Here is a 19374-nt window from a genome sequence, read left to right on the forward strand (position 1 = left end):
AAGTGGGACAGAGGCCGGGAGCAACGGTATGGATGGTGGCCTGAAAGCGCCTTCCCCTGGGCTGGGAGTGGCGGGATGGAAGGCAGCTCAAAAGTCCTTTCCTCTGAGCTGGGAGTGATGGGAGGGATGGTGCCCGGGTAGCCCATTCCTCTGGACCAGGAGCCGTGGGATGGCAACTCAGAAGCTGCTACCTCTGGGCCAGGATTCTTTAAATGTTGAGAAATTGATTGTTCTGGTGGTCTGGTGACCTCTGCGTCTTTGTAGTGTGGAACCAGGTGGCTGTACAGAGAAGAGGGCAAAGGAGTGGGATGGGGTGGGGGGTTCCAGTGGATTGCTGCTGGGGCTGGTGACCTCGAGACCGTGTCTGCAGACCTGCCTGTCTGCAGCAGGCTGATTCGGTGTTTTCAGCATGACTCCGACATAGTTTATTTTGAGAGTAGCCTCTGGAACCAACATCAATATTTAAATAAATGGTGCTAATACAGTAATAGAAATTAGCAAATTACCAGGTAATATAAAAGATCCATTTGTAAAGGCAACCATTTTGTTTCTCCTTCAGATTATACATATTCTCCTGCATATTCACTCACAGGAAGCATTTTCATTAGAAAAGGTTTTAAGGGATTAATTCAGATTTGAGTATGTAGAGATTACATGAATAAGTTTCAATGCCTTATTTTATTTTGTCAAAGAAATTGTTTCACTTCAAGAATTTTGCATCTAGTGATATACTAAGTTATGTTTTATTACCTTTAAATTTATCATTTGGCCTAGCAGGAAATGCATACCGAATCCATCTAGCAATAAGCACTGTAATATTTTAATAGCATTTTATAGAAATGTCATATTCAATTAGTAATTTCATCATGCCACCTCAACAATTAGTGAACTAACCCAAGAAGTGCCAATAAAATTCACATCAGGTAATAGTTTCCTAGGCCATTTACTAATTATTAATATACTGTCAACTTTGCAACTCCATCTGAATTCAAAACATAGTCCACAGTTTTCAGATTTGCTTAATGGCACTGTGAACCAGTGGTACACTCATGAGAGTCTCTGTTTTCTTATTTTCTTTTATCAAATTCATAATCTCTCCATTTCTCTCTGTGTCTCCTCTAGTCCCTACATGACTAGAATCATGAGATGTGTTAACATTGAATTAGATCCATTAATCAACTCAGTTTTTGCCTATTTCTCCTTTCTAGTCAGGAGATGATGGCTCAAGCTAAACTTTCAAAAGTAGACTATGTCGTTGTTTTACTTACTTTATCATTTCTGAGATACAATACCCAATATCCACTACTTAAAGGAGAAGAGATTTAATTTGGCTCATAATCACAGAGGACTCTGTCCACAATTGGATGGCTTCATGGCATAAATGTCAAGTAGGAAATGCAGGGAGGAGCAAAGGTCAATTCCTGGTACCAGGAAGTAGAGCAGGGGAACTACGCAAGAGAGGACGCTTCAAGGGAGATCGCATATCAGACCCAAAGCTACCCAGGAGCATCCTTTGCATGTTGTTATTGTTCTAAATTTTCTTAAAAATGATAGGCAAGTCTTAATCTGAAGAATTTGACTTATTAGGATTAATGATCATGGCCATTAGCATTGATTGTATTATTTTGGAAGGTATTACATTAGCATTCCTTCACTAAAATTCAAAGTATGTAGGTTAATAAAAAAAACTATATTCTTTAGAAGTACTGAAATTACAATATGCATTAGATTTCACATACTAAAACTGCATCTGTGCTATTCTAACTCATTTCTTTCTTTTTCCTCTTGTAACATGCTAAATTGCCAAGGAAGTCCCTGGAAGTCACTTATCATAAATTTCAAGACAACATATAGGTATGCTTTTTCTAGAGTACTGTTTCAGGAGTGTCACATAGTTAACATGTGTGTGCCACCAGGATATAATTTAAGCTATTTATTAACAAACAAGTATTTTTAAAAACTCAAGCAAGGTTGAAAAAAATAAAGGTTTCAAAATCCCAAACTGGAAAATCTTTTAGTTGAACAAGGCCTTAACACCTACATAGAAAGGCTTGGGGAGAATGGAGGACAGTTTGTAAGGTTAGTTACATACCCTCAAGATTTCTGCCATTAGTTTCAATGAGAGAAAGAGAAAGGAAAAGAGCCAAGATCCAAATGAGTGAATCATGCTAGATAATTACTACTAGCAAAAAAATTGAGTTTGGTTACATATATGTGGTATACGTTGAGTATTCCTAATACAAAAATCTGAAATGCTCCAAAACTGAAAACTATTTGACTGCCAACACCATGCCACCAATGGAAAATGACACACTTCACCTCATGTAATGTGTGAGAATCAAAACATGTATGTATTAAAGGTATTGTATGAAGTTACCTTCAGGGTATATGTAAAAGATGTATATCAAGCAAATAAATTTTATGTTTATATTTGGGTTCCATTGTCAAGAGCTGTTTTGTGAATATTCTGAAACTAATCTAGAATCTGAAACACTTCTGATCCTAAACATTTGGGTAATAGATACTCAATCTGTACTGACTGTGGTGCTTATATTGATTTATTTTTAATGCCAAATAAACAAAAAGCCTGCTGTAAAAATACTCTTGAACTTTCACCTACCAGATACAGCTATGGAATGGCGTTCCCCAAGGTAGGCGTACTCACTCATGAGTCATGGAGTCATGGATCCATGGGGGATGAAAGTGACAAAGTTTTTCTCCCAGAAAGCAGTTAGTAAAGTTACTATTCAAGTAACTTTCTCTATACCAGAGCAAAGGATTACAAAGCCAGTCCTATAGAAGTTCATCATTTCTATGGAGTCTCCCATTCTTCACTTTCCCAAATGAGGTCTAGTGCATCTTGCAGACACCCCATTCCTGTTCAGTGGAGGCTGGGTCACTTCTGATTTGTCCTTTGATTGTTAGACTAGAATGTCATCCTGAGAGAAGAGGATTGTCCGTTTTACATAAATCCTGCCTGGACTTTTTGCAGGATACATTGCCTCCCATGTTATGAGGCTTGAGAGGCAATTCATTTGGGGATTTGTATGTTATATGAATGAGTTTCATCCTTAACATAAAAGCAGTGAGCAATCATTGAAAGGTTTTAGATTACATGGGAAGTTATCTAAAACATGTATTGTGAATATCTCTCTAGTTGCAGTGGGCTGAATGGACTGGAAGTGATTCAGAGTAAATAATAGAGAGTACATTACATTTTTAATCGAAGCGCATGATGGTGATAGCTTTACTAGGCTTATGGCATCAGAAAATGAATTGATATGAGAAACATTTAAATGGTAAAGTTAATTTAATTAAATATGGTGGTACTTTGGAAGTAGTGAGAGATAGGGGAGGCAAAGGTCCCTTTTGACTTTTAATATAAAAATTAAGTTAAAGGTGGTGTCTTTTGATGAGAAAACAGCTAAAATGATAAAATAGATACAGGGTAATAGCTTGAAAGTGGGCCAGTTCAGTATGATGTGTTTGAAGTAACTTGGATAGCTCTAATGTTTTAAATTCTGAAGAGATATCTATCCTGGACAATTCATTTAGGAATAATTCGGGTAAAAATAATGACTGAGTATTTGGGATTAGATTAGGTAACCTGAAAAAAGGCTGTAAAATAAAAAGAAAAGACTAGATAAATGGAACAGAAAGCTCCATAAAATAAGTATGCCTAATAAAATAAAATAAAATAAAATAAGTATGCCTAGTGTCAGTTCTACAGGACTTAGATCAGTTTGAATTGAATTAAGGAATAGAAAGCTAGTGAAACAGAAAAATTGTAGTTTTCACCTGGTCTTAAAGAGGTATTTTCTTCATTCAATTTAAATTTGCTAATTTTTATCCTAGAAATTTCAATATAGACATTGGAAAGCTTTCATTCTGCTCTTTCTTTTAGATTTTTATTTTTGTTTTATTTATTTCCTCCATTCAAGTTTTCCTTTCTGTCTAAAATGCATTTAGTTGTCTAACTTAGGCCACCATTATTTACCTAAATTCATTCATTACTTTTTCATTTATTGTAATTCTGTTAGCATATTTGTTCAAAAACAATTAGATTATTCATTTGTACTTTTTCTCTTTTGAATCATCATTGTATGAAGGCAAGAATTAACTTAAAAGACTGAAGCAAATCTTTTAGGTCTTTGTGAAATTCCCTCTTCCATCTCACTACAGGAGATTCTTCCAGTATTCATGAAGGCTCTTTGAACCCAGCTGGCTGTGCTGAACTTCCAGAGTAACTTGGGCACTGGAGACAATCTGGCTCATTTACTAGCATCTGACCATTTGGCCTGAAGAACAAAATCTCATAAGTAGCTTTTAGAAAGGCTCAGTGTTTCAGGGTATCAAGTTAGGTGGTAACCTTCCTTTTGGAAAATGCCTAATGTTTTTCCCTTAGTCTCACTCATTATTACATTGACAAAATTTTGTTGTAAAGATTGACTATGAAATTTAACTGAAAAATTAATATCAAACAAAAGAAAAGTTCTAAATTATCCAAATGCTGGTGGAGACAGGATTAAATCACCAAATCACTCAAAGAAATTCAACTATTCAATTCCCCAACACTGTTTTCTAAAATAAACTTTGTACAATGTATGAGAATGTAATGATTTAGATGTCAGTCTCACTGAAATCATTAGAAAAAAAATAGCAACAACTCACCCTATCCACTGTTTTAAATTCTGAGTTCAGATTGATGAGTAGATTTCATGTTGGCAGAAGCATCTTGGATCTCAAATACAAAAGGATATTTCCTTAAATTACACACATGACTCTAATACTAATAGGCTAGCATTTAATTCAGTAACTTTCAGATCTTGTTGCTCAAAACAAGTAATGTTTTCTTATGTTCTTATTAAAGGGGTGAGGAATGGAGGAAATATTTTTAAATAGTGGTTATATTAAAAAGAAAATTCCATGGTAATTGTCATTTTAAACTCCAACATGTACTTAGAAAGGAATCAAGAGCCTAAGAATCAGTATTGAATCAGTAACAAATAAATATGGACTTAGCCATGGCACAGTCAAGCGACAAAAGCATAGTTAAACAGCAGGCATCTAACAGAGGACAGAAAGCTCAGAGGATAAGATGTCAAGGGTAAAGTCCAGGTAAATGACAAAACTCATAACCAAAAAGCTAAATGGAGTGGCAAAAACTTTCAAAAAGAAAGCTGGGAGTACAGCTAGATGTTAACATTACTGTGTCTCAAAGCTATTATCTAAAAGAGCTTTTTAGAAATAAACACCAAAGAATTTAATTTTTGAGACTGAAGTAAATATTCTTCTTAATGAACTATCCTGAAGTCCTCAGTGATCACCAAAATTCCTATCCTTGAGTGTCAATATGTATATATTAGTGGATAATGCTTTTTAATGTTATGTATTTAACTTTTCAGTATTCCATCACAACAATAAATAATAGTGTATTCTTTTCTGTCATGTTTATGACTATAACTGCAGCTGACGGTAAAACATTGACTCATATCTGTTACTTTATAAATACTTGGTAAATGGCTCAATTAATAACTGCTTTTCTTATGACCATACTTCCAAAACTACTACACAGAGTCAATGCAATCCAGATTGAAATCCCAACAGCATATTTCACAGAAATAGAGAAAACAATCCAAGAGTTCATCTGGAACCAGAAGAGACCTAGAATACCAAAAGGAATTCTAGACAACAGAGTCATTACAGGGGGTATCACAATTCCCAATTTGAAACTGTACTACAAAGCCACTGTAATAAAAACAGCATGGTACTGGCAAAGAAACAGACCCAAGGATCAGTGGAATAGATTAGAAAATGCAGAAACAACTCCAGATATACTCAGCTACCTCATCTTTGACAAAGGAGCCAACCATCCACACTGGAGAAAAGATAGCCTCTTTAATAAATGGTGTTTGAAAAACTGGATTTCAACCTGCCAAAGATTAAAACTAGACCCCTACCTTTCACCGTACACTAAACTAAGATCAAAGTGGATTAAAGATCTAAATATTAAAACAAAAACATTAAACTTGCTGGAAGACAAGTTATGTAGAACTCTCAAAGATATTGGCATAGGAAAGGACTTTATGAACAAATCCTCAGTAGCATGGGAATTAGCACAAAGAATCAACAACTGGGGTCTCATCTTATTAAAAAGCTTCTGCACTGCAAGAGAAACCACCAACTGAGCTGAGACAACCTACAATGTGGGGAAAAATTTTTACCAGCTGTACCTCAGACAAAGGTCTACTATCTAGAAGGAATAAAGAACTCAAAAAAATCAGACCCCCCAAATATAAAGACTCAATTCAAAAATGGATATCTGAAATGAACAGGCATTTCTCAGACAAAGAAGTAAAAGCAGCAAATTAAAATATGAAAAAAAGTTCAGCATCACTGGTCATTTGAGAGATGCAGATGAAAACAACACTGGGATTCCACCTCACCCCAGAAAGAATGGCTGCTATCAAGAAATCAACAAATAACAAGTGCTGGCCAGGGTGTGCAAGGAGAAAGGAACACTTCTCCATCATTGGTGGGAGTACAGACTGGTGCAACCACTGTGGATATCAATATGGAGGTACCTCACAAAACTAGGATTGGAAGTCCCATTTGACCCAGCTATTCCTCTACTGGGTATCTTCCCAAAAGAATTAAAAGATTCATACCACAGTGATACATGCACACCCATGTTTATAGAGGTACAGTTTGTAATAGCTAAAACTTGGAAACACCCGAATTTCCCATCAACTGGAAACTGGATAAAAATGTGTTTTTTTAATAAAATGGAATACTACTTAGCCAAAAAGAATGAGAAACTAGAGACATTTATATCTAAGTGGATGCACATTGAGGCCATGCTCTTAAGTGAAATAAATAGGATACACATGTGTAAATACCTAATAGTTTCTCTGGTTTGAAAAACTAAAAGTGTAAATAAGAATCAAAATGTATAATTGATATTGTGAAATAAAAAGAAAATATTTAAAGGAATCAGGAAGTGGGAGGGGAAGGGGAAAGGAAAGAAGGGAAAAGAAATACTATGAGAAAAGGAAAAAATGTAAACAGAGTCTTTGTAAATAGGGAAGGGTGGAGGGGATGAAGGGAGGACAGGGAAATGAGGAAAAAATAAGAACCAAGATACATCATGTAAAGGTACAAGATCCCAATGATGAATGTAACTCTATTGTACACCTAAAATGTACCAATAAACTAAATGGGAAAAAAATAACTGCTTTTCTTTTGGATTTTCACTCTGGACCTAAAATTAACTTGTGTTTCTTAACACTTTTTCATGGAATTTCAGTTCTGACTTATTACACATGAAAAAATGAACATCTTTACTATAGATTAGCACTGCTTGCCAGCAACAGAGATTACTGCCAAATACCATTTCTCTATTGGAAACACATCCCAAACTCTAGGAACTTATAAAGATAATAAGTTGCACATAAATTAAGAAGAGTGGAAATTAACAAAATCAAGTCTATAGTAAAATCAAGTAAACAGTATTTTGAAGAAAGTTTCTATCATAAACATCATTAATGAATATTATTAATTGGTAAAATCATTTCAAAGAATTTCTATAAATAGTATCTTTAGCCTATTTAAACTTTGTGATTTCTAGATTATATCCTTTAGAAAATTTTGACGTGAGCAAATAATATGTACAGTTAAAAATCTAGGACAGTATTTACCTGCAATTTGAATTCCCATTATGATACTGAAAAATATAGGTCTCCTTTTATAGGTATCAGTTGAAGTTGCCTACTGCCTACTCCAGCCTGTGCCATCACACATCCAAACCTGATAAAATATAATCAAACCTAGCACAGCTCTATGTTGTCAAGGAGTTAGATTACACAACACATAACATAGCAAAAGATCAATGTTACTTTAACAAGTTTAAATGGATCAATTCATTCAATGTGGGCAGACAGTGGGCAGGTCCATTGGCAGCTGTACTACTTAACTGAGGAAAGCTTGGATAGAACTGAAATACTCCCCATGAAACACTCCAATGTTGACTTTGAAGCTTTTCTATACATTGGTTAGAGTATGACTGTGTCTCCCCCAAAGATTTATATGTTAGAAGCTTGAGCCTTAATATGTTAAAGATGGGAGATGGTAGAACCTCCTGGGGGAAACTAGTGGGAATTAAATGGGTAATTCAGGGTGTCTCCCTAAGAAGGAATTAATGTTGTTTTGTGGGATTATGGTTAGTTCTTGTAAGAAGGTTTTTGTAAAAGAGAAAGACTGACCCCTCTCTGTTCTATGGCTGCCATATGATCCATCCTTCCTACGTGCATACTCACTGTGATATCATACACCATGATGTGACACAGGCAAGGGTCTAGAAAATCATGGAGTGATAGATCCATAAGTCACACAAATGAAGATCAAGATGCTAGCTTAGCAGAAAGTAAATCTACTTCAGAAGGTTGGCTTAGATCTAGCAACAATGGGCTTCTCAGTGCAATACTGTACTTCAGAATTGAATGCATTGATCTTGTCATCATCATAATGAAGAACTCTTGGGCTTATCTAAAGGGGTTTTGCCTCCAAAACATGATATCAAGAATCAAAGAATACCCAGGGAGAATAGACAAGAATAAACAATTTATTTTAAGAAATTCACATCACAAGTCTTTATCTAATGTGGTGGGGAACAAAAAGGAAAGAGGTCAGAATTACTCCATAAAGTCTGTCCCCCCACAAGCAGTTGAGAGTTGAGACTAAGAGTTTCCCTCCAACACCATTATTTCTATGATCTCTATTGCTAGTTTTCTTTTCCTGATGAATAGCTAAATATCATTATGGATCAATTCTTCCCCTTTCTCCACCTTTACTCTCATTTCTCTTTTATTTTCACCTCTCATTTCATGTTTTACTACCTTCACAATATAATTTTATTATTACATAACCAATGAGAAATCAATCTAGAGGTCCTATCATGGCTGACTAGGTGGTGGCAGTGAGGGAGGGAGGCTCTGATACGTACACCAGAGGAAAGCAGGTAAACTGAGGCAGGAGCAGTAGAGAAACCTCAAAACAAGAAGCCAAGTGGAAGAAAAATCACACCAGATTGAACTGCTCTGGAAACATGGTACACTTTACACCCCAGGTTCAGAGATATGCCTTCTTGGGAGAGGATCAGGTGCCCTGAGGGAGGGATGTAGCTTTTCAGTGATGGCCTGGCCAATGGATTAGGCTGCCAAACATTTTATCACCCTCCACACCACCATGGGAAGAGGAAAAGAGCAAACTATGGCATCAGAGAAATTCACAAGTATAACATAGGAGAAACAGAGTAATTCAATGATTGAGAACTTGGGTCATCTGAAGACAAAGTGGGTCATAGGGAGGTTTCTGTATTTTTTATTAGTTTGATTGAGAAATGCACAGGTTCATTCCTGGTGCATGATCTTGATTAGAAGAAGATCATTTAGGACAACCCAGATGCTGAAGGGATGACATGGATAACCACCTCTCAAGGGGAGGTTTCATAATGAATTTGTGTATGTTTACCAAACCTTCTTAGTCATTTTAATAGATTTTTGTGAAGCAGAGATATAAAAGCCTTTACTACAAAATATTAACTAGCATTCCTACTTATTATCCTCTTTTTCTTTAAAACAATTTAATTACTCTCAATTTCAAAAATATTTATGTTATTTTCACTTGAGATGCGTAAATAATGCTATTTGCTCAGATGCATTTTATTAATTTAAAATTTGGTTTCCATTCTTTTTTCCTAATTTGTAAGATCATAAATTTATGTAGTCACTGTATTGGCATATTGATGCATGCTTAAATTATTTTGAAGCTAGGGAACTTTCTCATGTGAAGTGATTTAGCAAATATTAATCCCCATTATACTCCTTTTTAATTATTTGATATTTTCTACATTTGAATTTTAAGCCAAATAAAACCTCACTGTAGTATGAGGTCTCAATTTTCATCAATTTCCAAATTTATCTAGTCATATCCTGTTTTAATATCCACAATAAAAACTAGCAAATATTTATTTTTAAATTTTTTCTCAATAAAAGCAAAATCATAACTATTTCTTAAGACAAAAACATATTGATATAAACCTTTTTTGTTCATTTAAAAAGGAAGCTATACATCATCTTGGCAGCCAATCATCCATTTTATCAAAAGAAATCTGAGGAAAGTTGTCTCATTTTGTTTCAGTTAATGTAAATGCTACCTAATAAATTTTGACTCCAAAGCAATAAGGTTTTAAGAACAATTATAAATGTAGTTCCAGTAATACCTAAAGGAAAACTATCTTTTATATCTAAACTAAACTAAAGCCACGTGAGATAGAGCTTGCCTGCTAGCCCATTCCTCTAGACACTAAGACAAGCAGATTGCAAGTTACAGGCTAGCCAGGGCTGCATAGTGAAACCCTGTCTAAAAAAACCAAAACAAGCAAGCAAGTTATTTAAGCTCCCATATCTGTTAAGGAAGGTGAGTATTTAACTGAATTATACTCTTATGTGGAGTTAAAGGTGAATCAGATGTTACTTCTTAGGGATTGAATAGGGCAAACAAGTAAGAAAAAGCAAGCACTTAAATATCTTGTCCCATCTTCATCTGGTCCCTGCAAAGGAACTTCACAACTTCAGGATGTCTTTGTCCCTTTAGGACTTTACTATTTAGGCTAATTTATAAGAGATGGCCTTATGTTATGTTTAAATTTATTGATTTGCATATTTTGAACCATTCTTGCATTCTTGGGATGAAGCCTACGTGCTCTTCACATATGACCTTTTTGATGATTTGTTGGATTCTGTTTACCATTATCTTATTGAGGATCTTTGCATCTAAATGCATTAAAGAGATTAAACTGCAATTTTCTTGTTTAATTGTGTCCTTAACTGGTTTTAGAATCAAGGTAATGTGAGCTTCCAAGAGAGAATTTGGAGTTTGAGGAGAATTGACATTATATCCTCCCAGAAGGTCTTATAGAATATAGCAGTGAATCCATAAGGTCTTGGGTGTTTCTTGGTTGAAAGGATTTTTATTTTACCTCAATTTCTTTTCCTAATATTTTATTGTTTAACATTCTATGTCTTTTTGGTTCAGTTTTGGTAATTTATATGTGTCTAAGAATTGTCCATTTCAAGATTCTCCAATTTGTTGGGGTACAGTTTTCTATGGTAATTGAAACAATCATCTGGATTGTTATTACTCCTTTTCTATTTTAAATTGTGATTTCTTCAGAGGAGCATTTTATTTTTCTGTCCATTAAAGCAAAGTGAATTTTGAGGTGATTTAAAAAAATCTATTGTAGATTTTGTAAACAAAATATTCTAAGGCCATATGTGCAAATATAGCTCATATTCTAAACCTGTAAGAGTAATGTTGATCCTGAAGAAGTCTTAATTGTATTTTAACACAAGTCATAATTTTGAAAGAGGGTCGAGAGTTACACTCATGTTGGTGAAGTCCTCGGTCTGAGATTAATTTAATTTTATAGGATCTGTTTTCATAGCATACACAAAAGTTACACTTATTGCCTTTCATGCAAGCAACCAGAAGCTTTATTACTTTGCATCAGACTCAACCCTAATACTCGCAGAACTCATGACAGTAGTACAAAAGGAGCCCATAAATTCTATGTCAAAATAATTAAAAATTTAAAATCAGTTATTTAAACCGCTAAAATATCCATTAGATTAGTATGTTCTAACTTTCTATCCTGACAAACATAGCTTTCTAATGATCTTCAACATGTTGATGCAGAAAGAACTGGCCACACCAGGCCCTGGGCCTTGGCTCTGCCATGCCTCCCATCTTTTCCTATGTCTGCTTCTATCCATCATCACAAGGGGCCTTGACCTCATATATGTAGACACTTGAGTGGCACCATTTCCAAGAGTTTCCTTTGAACACTGCCTCTCTTTGAACCCTGAGTAAACTTGATGGACATAGTGGTCTGAATGGGCCTTTATAAAAATGGAGACTGCCTCTAAAATGGAATGCGTGTTGTTAATTGAAGAATTTGACTCAGGCTCATGTGAGGGATAAAAGAACTCTGAGTACATGCCTGTTCTGTAGCGGGCTGATCCTCTGCCCCTGCAACAATTGTGATAGGAAAATTTCCCTGCTGACAGGTGCCACGGATCCTGACCAGATCCATGCTGCCTGCCAGAAGTCACATAGGCCCTTTTGGGCTAAGAGCCTTCTTTGTACTAACACTTATACATCAATTACATTTTCAGTATAAATTTTATATGAATTTCATTTAACATCAGTGTTTTATATCTTCAGGAATATCCAAATACATATAAATGTTCTGTTCTATCTAGTCATTATTTCTTTTGCATTTAGTATGCTCAAGGACTGTTTAGTTACCACATATATACAATTAAACAAGATAGGAACAACCTCAATAATATGGAGGAAGCATATAATAGTTGCCTAATAAACTGATTATGGTTTGAGAATTCAGGAAAATCTTTCTGGAGGGAGGGACTGAGTTGGGACTTGTGAATAAAAATTTACCAGGCAGATAAAATAACTTGTAAGAAATCACAAATCTCAGAGAGAAAAGGATAGATTCTAAGAACTAAAAATTTCATTGTTCTAGATACCAATCACTTTAATGATTTTTTTCTTCAGTTAAAAATATCACTAGAAAAATAAACAGATTCTAAATGAATAGACATTTACACTTTAATACTGTATAAATGATTTTATTAGATCCTTTTTTCAAATTTCTCAACTTTTTTATTGGTGTATATTTGCAGTATAAAATAATCACATTTACCATGGAAAATTTGTACATATACGCAATGCATCTCAATCATTTTTATATATAATTTGGGTAAATTGAGAAAGAAGTAAACCTAAAAATGTAAGAATGGTCTATTTCATGAAAGTTCTCATCTTTCAAGATAACATTAAGCCTCAAGAGACTTAAAAACCACGGGAAAATTTTAAACTTTTCAAGATCAAATTTTATTTGTTTATTTGTTTTGCAGTACTGGAGACTGAGTCCGGGGTCTTTACATTGAACTATACCCCCAACCATTTTATTTATTAATTCTAAATTTTTAAATTGCTCAGGCTGGGTTTGAACTTGTGATTTTTCTGCCTCAGCCTTCCAGTGATGAGATTATAATCTTACATCACCATATTCAGCATGTTTGTTTGTAAAACTTTGACAGTAATACCAAAAAACAGATGAGGGGTGTGAAGTACTCAGCGTTGAGGTCCAGGGAAAAGAGTAAGTCTAGAAGAGAGCCATGAGTGTGAGGGAAAGGGGACATGAAGAGACAGAAGCACGAGAGTTCATGATGTGGTGAATTTAAGGGTGAGAAAAAAGGAATTAAAGATAAAAGCATGAGCTACATGTCTTGTGGGGTAATTCACTGAGAATAGAACATCAGAGGAAAAAGATATTGTAGTTATATTCAAGAAGCTGTCCTACTATAACATAAATAGGAGTAGGGTTCAGTACAAGTGTAAACTTGGGCCCTCCAGCCAAATATCTGAATATATGAAAGTACAGAGCAAGCAACAAATGGTTACATAAAAGACTTTCTATTACACTCCCTCCTAACTTTGAAGGCAACTTCAAATTTAGAGTTCTTGGAATCCTGAAAAGTGTTTGTACAAGAAAGCAGAAGCATGAAGAATCTCTCTCTCTCTCTCTCTCTCTCTCTCTCTCTCTCTCTCTCTGTCTCTCCCATACTGGTGACTGGCTCTAGGACCCTTGCATTAAGCTACATCTCCAGCCCCTCTTTATTCCTTCTTTTGAGACATATTCTTGCTAAATCACTAAGTTTCCCTGGCAGAGCTAGAACTTGGGCCGTCCTACCTCAGCCTCCCAGAGAACTGGAATTACAGGTATGTATCTCCACACCTGGCTCTGACCTCCTTTATCTTTCAAACACAGCTTGCATGTCCATATTCCTTGGAAACACATGCCCTTTGAGAATAAATCCAAATGCAAAGGAGTTATCATTGATATTTTCTGTCACCATGACTGGGCCACTATGCTTAGACCATTCATTAAACATTATTTGTCCTGTGTCCTGTGTTTTTTTAATGATATCAACATGTAAATCAGTGGACTTTGAGTAAAGCAGATCACCACACCTCATGTGGATTGGTTTCATACAATCAGTTGAAGTTCTAAATAGAAAAAAGGCTGCTTTCTCAAAGGCAATAAGAAATTCTGCAGGTAAACTGTCTGTAGACTTGAGCTACAATGCTGCTTCTTCCCTACATCTCTGTCCATCCTCTAGCCACTTTGAAGATTATTTTACTTGCAGTCCACACTCATATGGGCCAGTTTTATAAAACACATTGGATTGGTTCTGTTTCTCTGAGGAACTCTGAATAATACAAGCAAGTATAAGTGTAGCTAACACTTGCAGACAGGAGGGCAGGTCCCAGGAAGAAATCTATGCAGATGTGGCAGAGAAGTGTAAGGTCCAGAAACATGTAGTATAATCCAGAAGTGAGATCTGACCTTGGAGTGGGCACATCTCACTGTCTTGCCAACTTTTCACCCTATGAGGAAGTAGTCAGGGTATAATGTGGTGTCCTCTGTACACAAAACTACTTTCTTCTACCCTGAGTTAGTTGGAAGGAGGCATGGTGAACACTGGGTACAGGCAGTATAATTTCAGTTTGAAACAGTTCTCATTAGAATTGCTGATATGACATCTTAGCAGTAAGATGCAACAGTCAGTTAGAATACAGGCACACCTTGCTGGAAAGCTATTGAGGCCAAAAAGCAGAGCTAGGTGGTATAAGAAACAGATAATAAGGACGCTATGTGAGCAGTGAAATTATCCAGGAAGAGATACCCAGAGAAAAATCTCTGAGAAATAATGGAAATAAAATCATAACAGAGGAAGAGGCCTTCCAAGGAGAGTAGAAAAAACATAAAAATGTTAAAATAGGAGGAAATCACTTTGATCCATAATAGTGGCTTGTGAGTTAAAAGGGTCTATACCTAAATAAATGAAAAAGAAATCTAAGTTAATATTACCCAAATATTTCCAAACAGCAAAAGATTTAAGTAATAAATTGCCAAATGTATCTGTTTAGTAAAAAGAAGGAATATGCTAATAAATTTGAGGAAATTTCATTATCAGAACATCAAGGAAAGAAACACAAGTCATTTAAAAATACACAATTATATAGTATTCAGATATTTACTGTATTTTAGATGATGTATCCAAAGTGAAGATGCTATAGCAATGTCCAAAAACAGCTGTGAATTAAATGCTACTAATTAATAAATCATAAATATAAATTTACTATATGAAAAAATTAGAAAAATATAAAATTGTCATTAAACACACATGTAAAAATTACAGAAAATATTCTTCATTCAATATATCAGTTATTAGTCCTGAATCTGATTTAGGTATTCTATTGTTTGATGAAGATACAAAGATAAATAAAACCAAAGAAGACATATACATTATTAGAGTAGCATATATACTATTTTAAACAATATTTGAATAGTTATTTTAATTTTCAAGTTATTCGTATACATATATGTATAATATTATCCATATATTATATTTAGTAAATAATGAATACAATTGTATAGGAAGTCAAGAGCTTATTGTATTTCCAAACTATTACATCAAAACTGATTTAATAAAAATAAGAATATTAGCTTCCCTGTAATAATAGCTAGTTTTCCTGAAATTATTTGAAAAAAATTGAATACATTTGAAAAATTTTTCCATGCAGATACACACCACAGTGACTATTGGCAATTATCTTCCTAAGCATTCCATTGAAGGGTATAATGTTCATATCTACCCCTTTTATGTGTTAATTAATAATAATACCATTTATATAAGAATTTTTACGAAGTGACAATTTAGAAAGTTTTAGTCTCATCAAAATCCAATTATATTCCATAATATTTATGTATTTCACACAAAGCCATGTAAACTTTTTTGTAATTTACTATGAAAACTGCATAACTCACTCTTTTCACTTTGAAATTACTCACCATTCACACGGCTTTTTTCCCCTCTATTACTGAGAAATCATTTCTGTCCTTTAATCTAACAACTCAGAGAATTGTTTAGCCATTAACAAGAAACCATCCACTTTGCCATTCTAGGGATGACTGATACATTCTAGCTTTCAGTACCAATTAATCCTTTCTGTCTTTCCTGTGTAGTTCTAAGTCCATCACTTAGATTTGTAATACAAAGAACATGTTTGGTCCAATTGGGCAAAATATACAATACAAACTAAGTCAGATATTGACACGGATGAGGGTTTACAAAGTATCATAGATACATTAATAGATTACTACAAGGGTGGGGGGAGTAGAAAGTGAGAGATTGCTAGATGCATAAATAGGAGAGTGAATTTGTAAGAAGCTCTGTTGAGGGCACTTATTTCTTTAGGAAAAGGAGTATTTTCCTAAGTACTATACTAGATAAACATGAGATCAGAACAATTTATTACCTATATTCCTGTTATCCTGTGAGTTAATATTCTGCCTTTGGCTCTGATTTTCCTTACTTTGGTGGATGGTAAATCCTTGGCATTTTTCATTTTAATTTGTAGGGCTTAAATAAATATTTATTAAGTATCTATGTAATACCTTACAAAAGATACTATGCTACTACAAAATTTCTTCCAATATTTTATTGATTAAAAACTCTAATAAAATATTTCATCAAACCAGTATAAATAATTATCGTCAACCTGGTCATAGGACATTGTTAAACACGATTAAACTCAGTTTTTCAGAGAAATGTTTGCCAATGTAATTATTATTATCTTCCCACATTTACACCTGAGGAAACTGGGATTATATGAAATAACTATTTTCCAAACATCCAAACAAAATATGATGGAATTTTAACGCAGGAAATTTTTAATCAGATCCTAATCTCTATAAAAATTTACAAAAAACTTTGCATTATAAAATATATAAAAATTAAAATAAGTAACCAAAATGTCAAGATAAATAATCAAACAGAATATGAAAAAATATCAGTTTATCTTGCAAAAGGTTATAAATCTTTGGTGAATTAAAAAGTTAACTATATGAAAATCAAACCATAAATATAAATAACAGAGATTAATATATATGAATAGTGATCAAACCTAGAATTCTAAGTTTAGAAGAAAGGCAAATATTTAAAAAGATGAAATTAATGCATTTCACCATAATGAATAAGTAAAATACTCCACAATTTATCATAAAAATTATTTTAAATACAAAACAAAATTAAGATGTATTTTGAGTGAATGAAAATATTCAAAAGCCATTATTATTACATGAAGAAGTTTCTTCAAGTTTTTAAGTTTGAAGATATTCGTGGTTTCATTCATTTATTTATTTGTTTACTTATACATGTTTTTAGTACCTAATGATCACATTCCTTCTGGGAACTTGGTGCATAAACATGACATATCTTAATCCTTTTCTTATTCCCTTGCTCTCCCTTCCTTCCTCTCTCTCTCCACCAGTTGGTTCCTTTCGCATATGAAAAACATCTATCTTGCTATTTTCTATTATGTGTATTTCATTTTACTCTTTATTTATGTTTTATATTTCTCATATAAGAGAGAAAATGTGCTATTTAAACTTATGTATCTGACTTACCTTATGGTCCCAAGATGCATCCACTTTTCTACAAATGATTCAAGTTTACCCTTCTTTATGGCAGACTAGTACTCCATTATTTATAAATATAATATTTTCTTTAATCATTCATCTTTTGATGGTCATATAGGCTGTTCCCATGATTTAGGTATTAGAATTGTGCTGCAATAAACATGGGTATCTGCATGTATAATTGTAATATGATGTATTTAATTGTTTCAGGAAGATACCTAGTATAGCAATAGAAGGGTCAAATGGATTTATTTTCCTTTTTCATGACAGTCTTGGTTTGTATCCAGGCTGGCCTTGAACCCCTTGTGTTCCTTCTGCCTCAGCCACCTAAGTGCTGAAATCACAGGCTTGAGCCACCACGCCCAGCTACAATGGAATTTCTTGTTTTCATTTTTAGAAGAATCTCTGTACAGATTTCTATAATGCTTTTACTAGTTTACATTTCCACTAACAATGTAGAAGGGTTTCGTTTTCCCTGCTGCTTGGCCAGCATTTGTTGTTATGATTTCTTGATGATATCATTCTTTTTGAAGTGAGATGGACTCTCAATGTTTTTTTAGTATGGATTTCTCTACTGACCAGAGATGTTGGGCACTTTTTCATGTGTTTATTCATCATTTGTATTTATTCATCTGAGAAGTGTCTATTCATTTCAGTTGCCCATTTTTTCCATTGGGCAACCTAGGCTTTTGAGTTCTTTGTATATTCTAGATATTAGTCCTCTGTCTAAGGAAAAAAAATCTCTATTTTTAAATTGGTAGTTTCTTTCCAAATTCCACAGTTTTTTGTTTGTTTGTTTGTTTTGTTTTTGGTACCAGGGATTGAACTCAGGACCTTGCATTTGTGAGGCAAGTGGCAGCACCACTGAGCTAAACCCCCAGCCCCAAGATTCTGCAGTTTTAAAGTATAGCAAGTCTCAGTTTTTTCTCCCTAGCCTTACAGCCCCAGACTTTGTGAGGTGCCCCCACTATTCCAAAGGCCCCCTAGTTTATCCCAGGCTGTGGCAATGTCAACAGAGACATGTCATTATTCATGTCGGTAGAATTCAGACCTCAGATCAGTGTTAGATGTAAGCTTCAATGCAAGGGTTCAAGTATCTTAATGCCAGCACTTTCAAATTCAGCTTTTTCTGAGAGCAACTAAGCCTGCCCTGAGTTCTCACTGCAGGAGTGGGTGAGGCATGTCCTTCCCAGCCCGAGTTTAAACTCCTCAGGGAACCCTTTCTAAGATGTTCCCTCTCTGTGGCTATCTCCCGTGGCTGTTTCTCACTCAGTCACTGTGGAAGGGCAATTCTGGGAGCCCTTATTTGAAGTTGGTTTTCAGTTGTTTTGAGTACTGGATTTAAATAACCAACCTCTTTCCAAAATGGCACCTGATTGAACACACTGGTGATACAGTAGGTACCCGGGCTGGAATCCCTCTCTGATTGCTACCCACTGCACGGAAGAAGTCCCCTCAGAGCAAATCCTTGGGAGACTTTTGCAGCTCACATAGTCATGGCGTACACCACCATTTCTCCTTGCATCTGCCAGCACTGGGTGCTCATCTTGCTTCTGGGGAACTAGGTTATCTTCCCTGCCAGCCATGAGCCAGGAAGAGAATCCAGTTATTTTTCATTTTTTTCTCTGCTTTGAAGAATTTCCCTCTATCTTATCTATAACTTCTAGTTTTCCTGTCAATTCCTTCCCAAATCTTGGCAATATATTTCTCTTTGTCCTTTCACCAAGTTGTTATTTTCCAATGTC

Source organism: Heterocephalus glaber, unplaced genomic scaffold (assembly GCF_053883595.1).
Source record: "Heterocephalus glaber isolate CG9 unplaced genomic scaffold, H.glaber_assembly_v1.0 deba00001429, whole genome shotgun sequence".
Classification (NCBI taxonomy): Eukaryota; Metazoa; Chordata; class Mammalia; order Rodentia; family Bathyergidae; genus Heterocephalus; species Heterocephalus glaber.